The sequence below is a fragment of the Lissotriton vulgaris genome, chromosome 12, assembly GCF_964263255.1.
Source record: "Lissotriton vulgaris chromosome 12, aLisVul1.2, whole genome shotgun sequence".
NCBI classification, from domain to species: Eukaryota; Metazoa; Chordata; class Amphibia; order Caudata; family Salamandridae; genus Lissotriton; species Lissotriton vulgaris.
The window spans coordinates 99594778-99609378 of NC_141700.1; the positions used below are offsets into that span (position 1 = coordinate 99594778).

General features: G+C 45.3%; 1 protein-coding gene across 3 annotated transcripts in view; it reads left to right on the top strand.

Moving 5' to 3' along the window:
- Positions 1 to 321: 321 nt before the first annotated feature.
- FLAD1 (flavin adenine dinucleotide synthetase 1) overlaps positions 322 to 14601 on the top strand; it is a 166104-nt gene continuing 151824 nt past the window's right edge. Inside the window, exon 1 of one of the 3 annotated variants that reach the window (XM_086947370.1) lies at positions 322 to 543. The gene's annotated coding sequence lies outside the window, so the exon portion shown is untranslated. The remainder of the gene's footprint in view (positions 544 to 14601) is intronic. The other 2 variants (XM_086947369.1, XM_086947368.1) reach the window with 2 other exon arrangements.

Below are 14601 nucleotides of genomic sequence, written 5' to 3' on the forward strand. Positions count from 1 at the left end.
CCCGCCCCTAATCTCCACGGCATGATGCTATTTTAAAATGACACACTCTGGTACTAAACTACACGCAGTCAGGATCTCCGCAGGAAGCGCCATCAACCAGCAGTAGAGTAGGCTTGTTTGAACAGACTTTTAAGCAAAGCACAGGCACGTGCGAACTCCCCAGCCAATGAGCACGCCTGGATTATGTTCAGCCAGCCAATGAGCACTTCTGAATTCTGTTCAGCCAACCAGAATTTGCCAAGGCCCTGACAATAAACCAATCCTAGGTCATTCTACAGACTACGTGTCCGCCCCGGTCCCGTGCGACTCCCGGTTTATGTTCAGCGTTGGCATTGGCTGTCAGGCGAACCGGAAGTGTTGTAACTAGAACACAAATGCCGGCCCTAAAAAGATTTACATAAAAAAACGAACATTGAACTTTGTACAGAATTTACGGGCTGTCCTGAAGTAGCAGACAGGTGGTTGACTTCACTGTGTAAGAAGAAAACAAGGGACGGACAGGTGTCACCGTTATTGTGCAGGAAGAAAAGATTCGAGTTACAAGTATGTGTGTCTGTCTTCATCTTTTAATAGCAATTAAAATATCGGAGCTGCTCCCCTCCCTCCCCCAGCCCCCTGAGACCCACACGGGTGATTACTTTCTATAATTTCCCTGATAGATTGATTGTTTTAGTGGGTCGGGCTCTGCCTCGGCCTATTACGTGATAGATAAACGACGAGCATGTGGAGAGCGATACGTACTGTTTTGCCCCTTTATGTATACCTCGTGTTTGTATTAAATAAGTTGACCTTTATTAAGGCACCCCTACCCACCCTGTCAAAGGTGAGTAGTTTTCTGGAAGTTTAGACTTGTATATTCCCGTACTCCAATGTCTGATACTTTGCTCTGGAACTTATTTTTCTGTTATAATCAATCCTCTATGTGTTTGTTCGACTATTGACAATGTGTGTATAGCGGGTAGATTATAACTAAGACAGTCGACGTGTATTAAAAAGTATGGGAATTGTGATTTGAGTACAATAGGTGGGACAATGAACATGAGAGCTAGTGTGGTGACGTTCTAGTGTTCCGTCACCCGGACACGGAAGGGGCTGGGACAGGAAGCGGAAGGCGGCCATCTTGTGTATTGGCGCCGACCGCATAGAGAAGAGAATTGGTTCCCGGCTCTCCGGGGAATAAATACTTATACACCCCCAACACAGTCTTCGTGTGGTGATTCGAGAACTCTATAATGGCGACGAGGATGGGATTTAGTACCCACTCTCCCCACTTACCACGAAAAGAAAAAGGCGAAGAACGGAAATAAACAAAACAGACTCACCAGCAACCCGGAGCGTGTCAGTGGACCCGAGGCTGTCCCGAGCCAAGGCACAACAACGCCCAGGCACACCAGGGGACCGCGAAGAGCACAGAGGTACGCCAGCCAGACACACAATACCGCGGGGTGCGCCGAAATTGAAGAGCCGGCGCGGAGCAGCAGATTAAGCGCCAACACGAGGATAAACGCAGCCTTAGGCAAAACTCACCACCCACAGAGCAAGGGCCACACACAGCACGCTGGCGGAGCGGCGCAGACGCGAGGGAGAGTCTAGCAGGGCGGACCCAGCAGAAAGGGACGGCCAGCAAGCTCTGCCAAGCCCTAAAGTGGTGGCGAAAGAGGGAGCGACAGACGGCGAACCCAGTGACGAGGACACGGCCAAAAAACCGACGCCAGGGAGCCCACCTGGTCGGGCTATCCCTAATCAAGCGAACCCAAGAGGAATAAATAAGATGGCTACTCAGTCCACCTCCCTCACCCAAGTGGTGCCATTCCTTTCGAAGAGTGGGGAGCCAGAGATGCAGTGGGAAGACTGGAAACGGTACTTCCTCAACTACCTGGAAGCGCTAGAAGAGGAAGGTGAAGCACCGTTCTCAAGCTTGAGAAGGAAAAAGATACTACTGCACAATTTGGGCCCGGAGGGGATTAGAGTATATGACACCATCGTCAAAGGCGCAAGGGACGCAGCAGACACAGATGTGTTCAGCCATGCTATCGCAAACCTCAACGCGCATTACAGACCAGTAGTATGCGTAGCGATCGACAGACACAATTTCTTCCAAAGAAAGCAGAAGAGTGGTGAGTCGGTGGACGAGTATGTGGTAGCACTACAGAAATTAGCCCTGACATGCAAATTTGGCACGCTACATGATGACCTCATAAGGGACCAGATCATCATGCACACGTCCAGCACCCACGTCCAAGAGAAACTGTGGGTTAATGGGGATGCCCCCCTAAAAGAAGTCTGGGCCTTAGTGAAGAAGGCGGAATTGTCCAAGCGCTGCGCGCAAGCCGCCAGGACGGAGGCAGGAGGGACGCAGACGGTCTGCAAGATCATGACGCCGGTGAGAGGCGAACGAACGAAGCAGAGAGACCAACAAATAAGCCAAGACAGCAAACGGATCTCCCAGACCAGCCACACAGACCAAAGGACGGGAAAGGGCGGACGCCCGAGCTGTTACAGGTGTGGAAGTATATCACATTTGGGAAACGACAAAGTGTGCCCGGCGTTCAGCGCAAAATGTTCCTACTGCAGTGTGTTCGGGCACTATGAAAAGGTATGCTGCCGAAAACCCAAAGGGGCCGTGGTCAGATATGTAGATCAAGAACACCAGGAAGAAGTAGTGAACCAAGAAGAACAGGAAGAATCCGACACCCTGAAACGTGAGATGAGCGAGACCATACCCCTGAAAGGGTTTGACCCGAGCGCGGAGTCCATTCTGACTTAAAAGAACATTTTCTGTAACTATTTTCTTTATCTTTCACCTCCAGGTTACGGAAACTGCATATAAAATATCTCATTTTAAATGAAATGCAAATTCAAGTTAAACTAATAAGTGGCAAATGCACTATTTTAATTATTGAAATCACAATTGATTACTGTGATCACTGCAGATGTCTGTGTGTGTAACCCAAGAGAGACAGAATTGAAACCTGACTGGTTGATATGGATAGGGTGACTTATGTTTTTTTTAGTGCTACAAGGTCCTAGTTTGTGACAGAAAGCACTATGAATATTGTATTGTATTTGCATTTATATAGCGCTTCCTACCCCTGAAGAGGCGTCAAAGCGCTTTTTCGGTATTGGATGGTCGGTCACAAATGTGCAAAAAAAAAATACGTGTACGTTAATGACTGCCTCCTCCCGTCAGTGCTGCTGACAGAGAAAACACCATAAATAATAGAGTTATCTAAGACAATACAATGACATTCCAATGGCATACGTGTACCCCTTAAAGTTCAAGCTCAGGCAGTTGGATAAATAAACAAAATAGTCACAGCTGTGTGCAGGTCCAGTACTTTTTTTGTTAAAACACACAACTTCAGCCCAATCAAAACATGTTCTCCTGGCTCCCAACATGTTGGCGGAACCAAAGCCCCTCTTCTGGTGATTCTCAAATAATTGTCTGGCAACAGCGGTGCTACCAAGGCAGACCATATTAGTTAGTATATTTGTTTAATAGTCATAAACTCTTAAAAAAAATACGTGCACTCACTAGATGATGTAATCGGTGTTGTCACTTACCATATCATGAGTAATGTAATATGTGCGGTCATAAGCAGTGCATAAGTTATAGTTAGCTTAGGTTACTATAGCTGCTGAATTTCTATGGGTTGTACGAGTGAAATCTGAGCCTAATTATAACGTTCCTGTAAACATAGTTTTTTTCAGTGAATTTCTATGGTTTTTTTTAAATTCCATTTCCTATCTATAACGTTCCTGTAATCCTTGTTTCTTCAGTGAAAAAAAAAAAAATATATATATATATTGACCCCTTCTACTAATTATAAGTCTACTCAACATTGCTCTTGGAGGTCCCTCCCGTACGAGCACAATTCCGTGTACAATGTACAAATGCCTTGAGACTTGTTTCTTCTTTTCTTTATTTTTCTTTTTCTTTTGTAAAAAACAATAATACATTACGACTCTATCCTGCGTTGCTACGAATCTCATCCTGAATCGCTGCAGGGCCTCGGGGATGTTGGCGAAAGAGCTGTGGTATATAATGACGCACTTACTTATATTCTGGCTAACGGCCGGCCCCTGTGGTTGAAGGCCCTTGTGTGTAATTTTATTTGAATGCACAATAAAGGTTTTAAAAAAAAAAAAATATATATATAATATATATATTTTTTATTATATATTCCACATATCTGATTATGCACAGTGAATTTTTGTTTTTTGCATGTGTAATATATATTTGCCAGCTACTCCTTACAGCCATCCTGTGAACAAGTGCGAGAAGACGCACGAAATGCATTGGGGAAATTTGGCTCAAAACTTGCTGTATCTTTCGTGCTACTTACCAATGCCACCTTGCAGAATAAAGAATTGCAACATGCAGTGAGTGGGCCTCCAAGTGTTGGGTATTACAAGTGGAATAGATTGCGGCCTGCCTAGGTCGCAGAGAGAGCCCCTCCCCGCGGACGAGCGGGTCCTGCACCGCCACGAGTGCAGAGCAACAAGGAACACCGTGTTTTTAAAAGTGATAATAATAATAATCTTTATTGCATGATTAATTAAAATCTTTGCAATTAGGCAATAAAAACAAGAAAAATAAAATTACATGAATAAAGCCTTTAAAAAAGCAATTTAAAAAAACCTTTAGAAAAGTTAAAAAGGTGAAAGAAGAACCATGCGGGTAGTACAGTACTATGCATTAGAGAAAAAGGTCTTTCACGATCACTTGTGACTTTGGTTATCAAAGGAAAATAGTCTTGAAGAGCAGAAGCCATTCACAATAAGACAAATTTAATTACTAACCGCTGGATTTAGGGCCGTGTTGACTAATTTCACCAAGCGCACTAGCCTACATGCTAGTTGGATGTCTTCTCCCTTAAAGCTCATCAACAGAGCTTGTCTAAGAGTTCGCACACGTCTCTGATTCCAAAGCTGTGTTAGTAAGCTCTTTCGGATGCTATCTAGAGCTTTGCAACTACACAGCAGGTGCAGAACGTCGTCCTTAGCATTTTCGCAAAGCCTACACTTGGGGTTGCACTCCAGGCGCATCCAGGGGGCAAGATGTGGTTGAGATGGTATTACCCCCATCCTCCACCGCAAAAAGTCTTCCCTCGCCTTCCTTGAAAAGCCGGTGCTAAGGTATGGCTGTGGTGAGGCGCTGATGTAGCCTTGAATCACAAACCACCCATGAGACCTCTTGGTTAGTGTTGTTTTGTCCTCTTCCAAGGAAATTGTTTTCACAGATTTATTGACAAGACGCTTGAAGCAATTGTGTGTGCAACTCGAGTCCCAAAGATCTCTTAGCACAAGGGAATTTATGGCTGCTTGGAGGTAAACCATTACAAGGGAGTCCTTGTTTGTTTCCAATTCTTTCCAAAGATGGGCATTCAGAGAGTCTGTTTCCGCATTCTTTACTTTGTGCCAGCATTTTACATATGCACCTTTGCGTGCGATTTGCTGCTTCTGTAGGCCAAACTCGAGCCGTAGCTGTGCTGGGGAAGTGTATGGAGGAAGCGCGAATAATATTTGCAATGTTTTACTGACCACGTTGTCTAAGATGTTCTCATCCTTCCCTCTCATACATTCACTGCCATATGTAATTGACGGCAGCAATTTCGCACGAAATATGTCTAGCAAGGGGATTAAATTTGGGCCCGCTATTTTATTTTTGATGTTTTTTAATGCAATTTCCAATGAGATCCCTCTGTTCCTTATTGATGTTTGTTGTTGCTTGAAGGAGCCATTTGAGTCAAAAATTATGCCCAGATACTTGTATTCTTGGACTATTTTCCATTTTTTAGGTTTCGCCTGGCGAACAGCTGCGCAAGCAGCGTTTCGCGCAGGCGAAAACTTTTGTTTACCAGTATGTGGCTTATTCCCGCCTCTCTGTTCCATTGGCTAGCTCCATAAATGGAGGCTAGCCATTGGAAGAGAGAGGCGTCCGTCATTCTGCGAGGCGACTCGTGTGCGTTCCTGAGATTTTTTTTTTATCCAGCCCCTTTTATCACGTCAGTGCGGCGGTGGGCGGGGTTTATTTTTTTGGTCGTCCATGTTTCTTTTGGTCATTCTGCGGCTGACCGCCGCCGGAGGAGGTCCAGGTCCAGGTGAGTGCTTTTGATTGTGGCCGTTCCCGCCGCCCCCCCTCCTGCTGTCCGTGTGCCCGTTCCCGCATCCCCTGCCGCTCTCCGTGCTTTTCCCGCCCCCCTCCCGCTGTCCGTGCCTTTCCCGCCCCCCTCCCGCTATCCGTGCTGTTCCTGCCCTCCCTCCGGCTGTCCGTGCCTTTCCCGCCCCCCCTCCCGCTGTCCGTGCCTTTCCCGCCCCCCCTCCCGCTGTCCCTGCCTTTCCCGCCCCCCTCCCGCTGTCCGTGCCTTTCCCGCCCCCCCCCTCCCGCTGTCCGTGCCTTTCCCGCCCCCCCTCCCGCTGTCCGTGCCTTTCCTGCCCTCCCTCCCGCTGTCCGTGCCTTTCCTTGTTCCTTAAGTCAGGCGGGGAGTGGTTTCCGAAAAGAAGGCCTGGCCAAGCCCTCTATAACGCGGCCCCTGATTTATGCGAGCGAGACGTCCAAGGTACAGGGGCGAGTCCAGCACAATAAGTACTACGTCATATATAATGGAAACTGTGGCACTGACATTGCTCTAATAAGTCCACCAGTGAACTGGTCTTGCTGCCGCCCGCCCTCCACATGTTAGAACTGGACGTCCACAGCAGCGCACTGACCGAGCAGACAATGCTTTAGGCGCTAGAACTTAACCTTCAACCGATGGAACTCATACATGGGTACAGAGGCCCAGAAGACGTCAAAAGCCACATTGAAGAGGATTACAGCGCTAAGCCCATTATTCTATAACCTGCACCGTAACATGTTAAATTACAATCCTACGTCAGAATCGCAAATGATCCTGAAGCCCATAAGACACTTTTTCTAGCTTCGAATTATGATTGCAGTAGTTGGTGAAAACTTTATTAATGAGAAACGTGCACAAGGGCATACTTTGGAGTGCTTTCATGAATTGCTGCTCTCCCAAGAGAGGGGATGTGTCTAGTACTATTTAAATTTAATGTACCCCCATAATGGTAGTGAGAGATGAATGTCGGTGGAAGGGTGTGGCCCTAAAATAAACCTAATCTTAAAACAAAATCAGCTGCCACCTTGGACTTGCCTATGTCTGTGTTCAAATGCAATGCCCTCTGTGACGTCCTCTTCTGTGTTGAGGTTACTCGCCAATATTTTAGATGCTGAAATTACTGATATAAGTAAAGGCAGTTAAATATTGTGTGTATCTTGTCGCTCTGCGCCTAGAATACGATGCCGGTTAAGGGCGCTGTCTCACACTACATCGGTTATTGAGTTGAATACTGACTGCACAATGACATCTAGATACAAGAAAAATCCATATGCACCACACAATAATTGACACCGAAACATCTAACCTAATTCAGCAAACAATGCGGACTACAACAACCACCCTGATGTAAGGATTAAACGCGCAGACCAGGCTGACTGCCATGTGTTAGCAGTAACTGTTTCTTAACTAGGTAATCCGACATGGCTCGGACTCCATCCCAAAAAACAGACTTACATTTTACATTCAGGACAAGGCTAAAGGTCCCCCATCCAACCCTGCCGATTGAAACCGAGATCTATTATCAGTTCTTAGGTATCACCTTCCTGACGCACACATTGTGAACTATCACTTTTCTGACCCACACAATGTGAACTTTCACTTCCCTGACCCACACAATGAGATGTATCACTTCCTTGAACCACACAATTTAAGAACGTCACAAACACACACACGCTCTGCTACTGCTGCATGCAGCCTCTGCACACACAAAGTCAATGTCACACATAAAAAATGTATATATTTGTGAACCAACCAGGGCTTGGTGACAACGTCCATGGTGCAACTGCACCACACGTATACTAATTAAATACAGAAAAAATGGCTATAGGTATGAAAAGCTATTTATATAACAAAGAAAGGTAGTTCCTCTAACCACAGTGGTTATCATACAACATACACATACAACCACCAAATATCATCACATGATCGCTTGCAGGATTAACAATCTTTTATTGAGATAATTTATCAGTGTTTCATCCTTTTGGATGAGAACACGTGGCTAGTGTTACACAATTCCTGCAGCAGTGACCTCTATGATTGACGCCCGGGAAGCACAAGTTATGTCTTTCAGATTTCAGCTTAGGCCACTGATCTCCATGATGTAATTGTCTGCTGAGGTCCCTGTTCATTTTGAATAGGGGTGGGTGGTAAACTCTGCTCCTCTGGCAGAGTTTTGCCCACTCCGCTTGAAGTATGGCGTTTCAGAAATACTTAATCAACTGTCAAGTGGCAGAGTTTTTTCTTGCATGGCTTGCCAAGTAAGAAAATCTACCTCCCTTCAAGTTTTTTTTAACACGGATGGTCACGGCAGGTCACTATCTCTCGCATTGAAAAAGCTGCCACTCGCACCGAGAAAGCTTCCACTCAAGTAGAAAATCTACTGTTGTGGCAGAAAAAAGCAGCACTCTCCGGCACAAGTGGTGGATCAGTTTCCACTGATTTTACAGCACAGGACAAGCTATTCCTGATGCTAAAAATTAGCATGAGTAGTGAGACGTACTGAACTCCACTCATCCCAGAACTCCTCAGAATATAGCAGAGCTTTTACGTAACTCCACAGAGAAAAGCTCTGCAACATCCACACATCCCTAATTATGAACAGTTTTTGAGAGTCTAATGCAGAATTCAAGTAGAGGAGCCATGTGCATTCTATAGTTAGCAGTGGAATTGGGATTCTCCGAACAATAGTCAAAACTTTGCTTAGAATTTTACTGGTGATATGAAATGATTTAAATTATTTTATCCAAATTTATGGATAGGGACATCTGGAGAATCCGGCCTGTGTTTACAAATGCAGTTACAGACACTTTTGTAGAGGAGCTGAAGATTTCTGCTCTAATAATATTGTTCCTTCCCAACTATGATTTGACCAGATAGTTACCAATACCAGTCTCGGAGAGTACAAACCACACGATGTCAGACGTGAACCTGAACAGCAGTAACATTAAGATCTTTAATAGACGTGCTTTCAAGTAAAGACTCATAGACAACTTAAAAGAATGATTGAATTAATTTGTTTTTACAGACTATGCCAATTAATCTTAGCGTGTTCAACACTGGTTTAATGATTTGCATCAAGTTTCAAATTAACATGAAAAGTGAAGGGACCGAACTTGCCTTTCACAACTAAACTAAAACAGACAACAACAAAACTAGGAATACAGTTCTGTACATTACCCCCGCACACACAACTTCTTTATGCTCAACTCTTCGCGCAGGCGAAAACTTTTGTTTACCAGTATGTGGCTTATTCCCGCCTCTCTGTTCCATTGGCTAACTCCATAAATGGAGGCTAGCCATTGGAAGAGAGAGGCGTCCGTCATTCTGCGAGGCGACTCGTGGGCGTTCCTGAGATTTTTTCTCATCCAGCCCCTTTTATCACGTCAGTGCGGCGGTGGGCGGGGTTTATTTTTTTGGTCGTCCATGTTTCTTTTGGTCATTCCGCGGCCGACCGCCGCCGGAGGAAGTCCAGGTGAGTGCTTTTGATTGTGGCCGTTCCCGCCACCCCCCTCCTCCCGCTGTCCGTGTGCCTGTTCCCGCAGCCCCCTCCCGCTGTCCGTGCCTTTCCCGCCCCCCCTCCCGCTGTCCGTGCCTTTCCTGCCCCCCTCCTGCTGTCCGTGCCTTTCCTGCCCTCCCTCCCGCTGTCCGTGCCTTTCCTTGTTCCTTAAGTCAGGCCGGGAGTGGTTTCCGAAAAGAAGGCCTGGCCGGGAATGGCTTCAGGCGCCATTATCCTTTCACATACTACCTGGGGGACTATACACATAGTGCCTTGAAGAAAGACAAATGCACACAGTGACAGACATCACACCATCCTGGGACAGTATACAATCAGCCCCTTTAGCAAGACACGTGCACAGTGACAGCCCTGACACTGCACACTGATACTGACGTCAGACAGGGAGAAGGTTAACCAATCCTTGCAACAAAACACTCCTACATACGGGTGTGCTTCTTAACTGTGGAAAATGTTTCCAAGTGTACACCTTACTTTAAAGGTGAAATGTAGTCATCGGCTCGCTCTGGCTGGTTCCTAATAATTAGAACTGTTTTAACACAAAGCACCTATGTGGTAGCGTGGTGGGTGAATGCATTGGCTGCACTTACGTCGATGGAAATAGCTGCACGCGTCACTAATTACAATGTGGTCGTTGATCCTGTATCGATAACCGGCTCCGTCGTGTGTTCCACAGGGCTAACAGATCGGGCGCAAACTCTGGCCAATGCAGGAGGTAGCCCTCTCAATACGCGCCCGGTGAAATGTGGCGCAAATGAGAAGTGAGCGCAATTCTACTTTGCACCCCCTCGCCTTCCCGGGACCTTGCGAGGGGGTGTAACCCAGCACAGACGGTGCCCGGTTAATACTGCTTCCTGGAGCTATGGTAATTAGCAGGTGCCCGGTTTGCATCAGTTATTTGCATTTGAATTGTAATCAGGGCTCCGTGATGGGCATTTGCAAGGCTTCAGTGAAGGCCTGTCTTCTAGAGCAGGGGTGAAGTTCAGGTCATGACTGCTGACTCCACTATCCTTCTGATGCGCGTTTCTCAGAGACCATTAACCAGTGCTTTAAGTGTGCCGGGTCTCGCCGGTGCTCAGACCCGTAAGTATTTATAAACAGACATCGACGCGAGTCCTAGTCTGGCCCTATGTTGATTTCCATAGCATAAACGGCAAAAACATTGATCGATTTCTGAACAAATGTAAATGTCATCGTCTATTGGTTCCTGTGTATTTTCAGGTCCTGTGTATACACGTGGGTGCAACTCAGTTTCAATTGTGCACGATACAGGAATAGTATACTACACACACATACACAAAATACAGAACACAACATCCTGGAAATAGCTACTACTTTGTTCATCCCACGTATAGCCGTGCCATCAAAATTTGTAATTGCACCTCCTGTCAGTTACTGTTAGAAATGTCAGAAGCGTTGTATGAAGTATATGTACAACTATTTCTTATTTTTACCTGTTGGTACAGCCTTACAAACCGGGGCCAGTGTGTCTGCCAGTTTTTGCAGTATTATCCTTCTACCTGTGTTTGATACTCGTTTGTAACATACACACGCCACTTTTCTCTTGTAACACACTGTGTGCTACCTCTTACATTTTGTTTGCTTTAGATACTTGCACAAGTGCCACCATTGCCTACGTAACGTTTGTTCTTGTGCTTGAGTGTCATACCTCTACTTGTACTTTGGACGCTTTTGTAACCTGCACACATGTCACTTTTTCCTCCTGGAATGCACGGGCCCTGCACTTAATGTCTGTCATAATTTTCCTACTGCCACTGCTCCTGCTCCCTTTGCCGTCACTCCCAGAGCAAGGTGAGACTTTTCATTAAAAACTGGTCAAAAGGCTGGGGGGATCTCTGAAAGCTGTCTACAATATAGCACTGCAGTAGTCTAACCTTAAAATAAACGTGCACAACTGAATTCCATGTAGTGAATTTATGTATCTCATGCAGTGTAGCAAGTTCTCAGTGCTAAGCGTTTCAGCTGTCAATGTCTGAAATGTCATTATTTTTAGCTTCCTGTAATTTTGCCATTTAATATGAGGTTACAGGAGGGAGCACTAGCTTCTTGGAGTTTCTTGTTGCTCAAATGACTGTAATATCTGATATTTTTAAGTTTCCCTCGTCCTCATTGCATGATTTTTGTTCGTGAGAAAGTGTCACTCATAGTCGCTGAAATGTTACTCATAAATTCGCTGAAATTATGAAAATGTCACACATGGCAATCTGAAACCTTGGCAGCTATGCATCCCCCCCTCCCGCTGTCCGTGTCATTATTTTTAGCTTCCTGTAATTTTGCCATTTAATATGACGTTACAGGAGGGAGCACTAGCTTCTTGGAGTTTCTTGTTGCTCAAATGGCTGTAATTTCTGATATTTTGAAGTTTCCCTCGTCTTCATTGCATGATTTTTGTTCGTGAGTAATTGCTGTCTGCTGAGCTCGTCCGTAGGGTACAATAGGTCTCACATTTGCGAGAGATTAAGCTAATGGCAATGTAAATGACAATGCCATTTATTTATCTGTTTTCAAAACCAACACATAAATACAAATTTTGTCATTTAAAATGCCAATAGCTCTAACTTTTCCAAAGGCGAAACCATTGCATTGTAAATGCTTGTTTGTCTTGGAGAGACCATTGGAAAGCATGCCTTTTTGAATTTTGATTTAGTACCATCACAATTGATTTTTCAGTGCTTACGCTTAGCCCATTCTTTTCGGCAAATTTGCTCGTGGTGTTAATGAGGTGTTGCAGGCCTACTGATGTTTGACTGATTAGTAACAGATCGTCTGCATATAGTAGGTTGGACAGCGTAAAACCCCCTAACTTTGGGGCATGGTGGTTACAGTTATCCAGATCTTTGGAGAGGTCGGACATAAAAAGGTTGAACAGGGTCGGTGCGAGGACGCACCCCTTTTTCAACCCTTTTGTGGTTGGTATTTCTTTTGACAGACAGTTGCCGGCCCCCAGTTTTACTTGGATCCAGGTATCTGTATGTAGTAACATCAGAAGTTTCAGCAATTTGGGGTCAACTCCCCACCTTGAAAATTTTGCCCACAGTTTTCCTCTGTCAACGCTGTCAAATGCAGCGGAAAAATCGATGTAACACACATATAGTTGTTTTTTGTGTTTGATTATAGCATCTGTCATCAGGGAAAGGGCTAAAATATTTGTCGTGGTCCCCATATTTTTTTGAAAACCGGTTTGATTAATGGGGATTAATTTTTTGCGTGACACCCATGCAGTTAATTCTTCCAAGAGAAGCCCCGAAAAGTATTTAGCGTCTATATCTATAAGGGCTATGAGCCTATAGTTCTTTGCCTCGTTCTTATTGCCCTTTTTGTAAATTGGGGCAATTTATTGAACCCCTCCAAGAGGATGGGAGTTGTTCGGCCCTTCAGATTTCGACAAAAAGAGGGAGCAATTGATCGGCCCAATAAGTTGGATCTTGCTTATAGAGGATGGGTGGAATTCCATTTGGGCCTGGAGCTCCCTCCTTCCGGCCTTTCGCAATTCGACCCTTCAGCTGGACTGTTGAACCTGGGAAGTTGGACTCCTCAACTAAGGGTTTTGAAACCGTCTGTCTCGCTTGAAAAAATGTAGGGCTTTGTTGGTTTCTGCATGGGCCTTCATCGTTAAAGTGTCTAAACAGAAAATTTGTCCAGGTGTCCTCAGTGATGTGAGAGTTCACACCATGGGCATTCGGATCCTCTATTTTATTAATGGTTTTCCAGAATCTTGCCCTGTTGTTGTTTTCTGAATCATAGAGCAGTTTCGCCCAGATTTGTTCAGTGGACTCCTGCTTGATTCGCCACAGGATTTTGTTCTTTTGACACTTTAATGCTCTCAGTTTGGGAATTAAGTCGTTATCACTCCCGGCTTTCCGCAGCTCGCGGAGTGTTCTATTTATGGCCGTTTTATTGCCCCTAAATCTGGAGATAAAGGAGTCTGAGGATGTTTTTTTGAGTCACTGATGGGCCGGACGGGTGATTTTTGGCCTATCTGTACATCAATTTCTTGAGGCAATTTAGACTTGGAATTCGAGAGGGCAAAAGATTTCAAGAAGGACTCCCAGGCAGTAATGTTACCAGCATTCAGTTCTGCAGCACTTTCCCAGCGCAGCTTCGCATCTTTCGCTAATCGCTTCGGGTCACTGATGTTACACTTGATTCTTTTACATTTTGTAGTTGCCGATAGCTTTGGGCCATTGGTGGGAAATGTCAGAGCTGTTCCTTGAGCCCATAGTGTCAGTTCTTGCGGGAGATGGTCGCTGCAGTCGAATGTGCCAATTCTAAAGGCTTGTACTAATGCGAACATTGAAAAAGATAGGAAGGTGTAGTCGATCGCCGAGCTGGCCATGGTGTTGTGGAAAGTTGCCGCCTGGGGTCTGTCCCCCAGGGACCGCCCATTTATCGAAATCAGGCCCAGGTTTGATAAATCTTCCATTAACCTTTTTGATAGGTTTGTCGAATTGCCCCATGGACATACTTCCAGTGGGGGAATCCCCCTGACAAGCAGATGATCTTCCGTTGGCGGATTCTTGCCAGATGACTTCGAAAGGAACATGTTAAAGTCTCCTGAGACAATAAGGTTCGAGTTTTCCGCTTCCGTTATTAGTTTAGTCAATTCTGTCACTAGGTGTTTAGCCCTACTTTTTTTGCCTTTTGGGTGCAAATAAGTGTTAACCAGGATTAATTCCTGCCTGATGGTTCCCGATGTTGATATTTCCAGCTGGACTGCAATGATCCCGTTTTCGATCCCCGAAGTATTTTTATTAAGGAGTTCTTTTGCGTGGTTTATTGTTTGTATCGAGGTGTATATGGTTAAGCCGCCTTTCTCGTGACCAAATTTTGAAGTTCTCCTTGCTGGGAGGTAGAATGTTTTATAACCCTGAAGATGGAATGGTTCTGCTAACCAGGTTTCCTGCAACAAAATTAAGTCATACTGCTGAAAGTAGGACAGTAAGT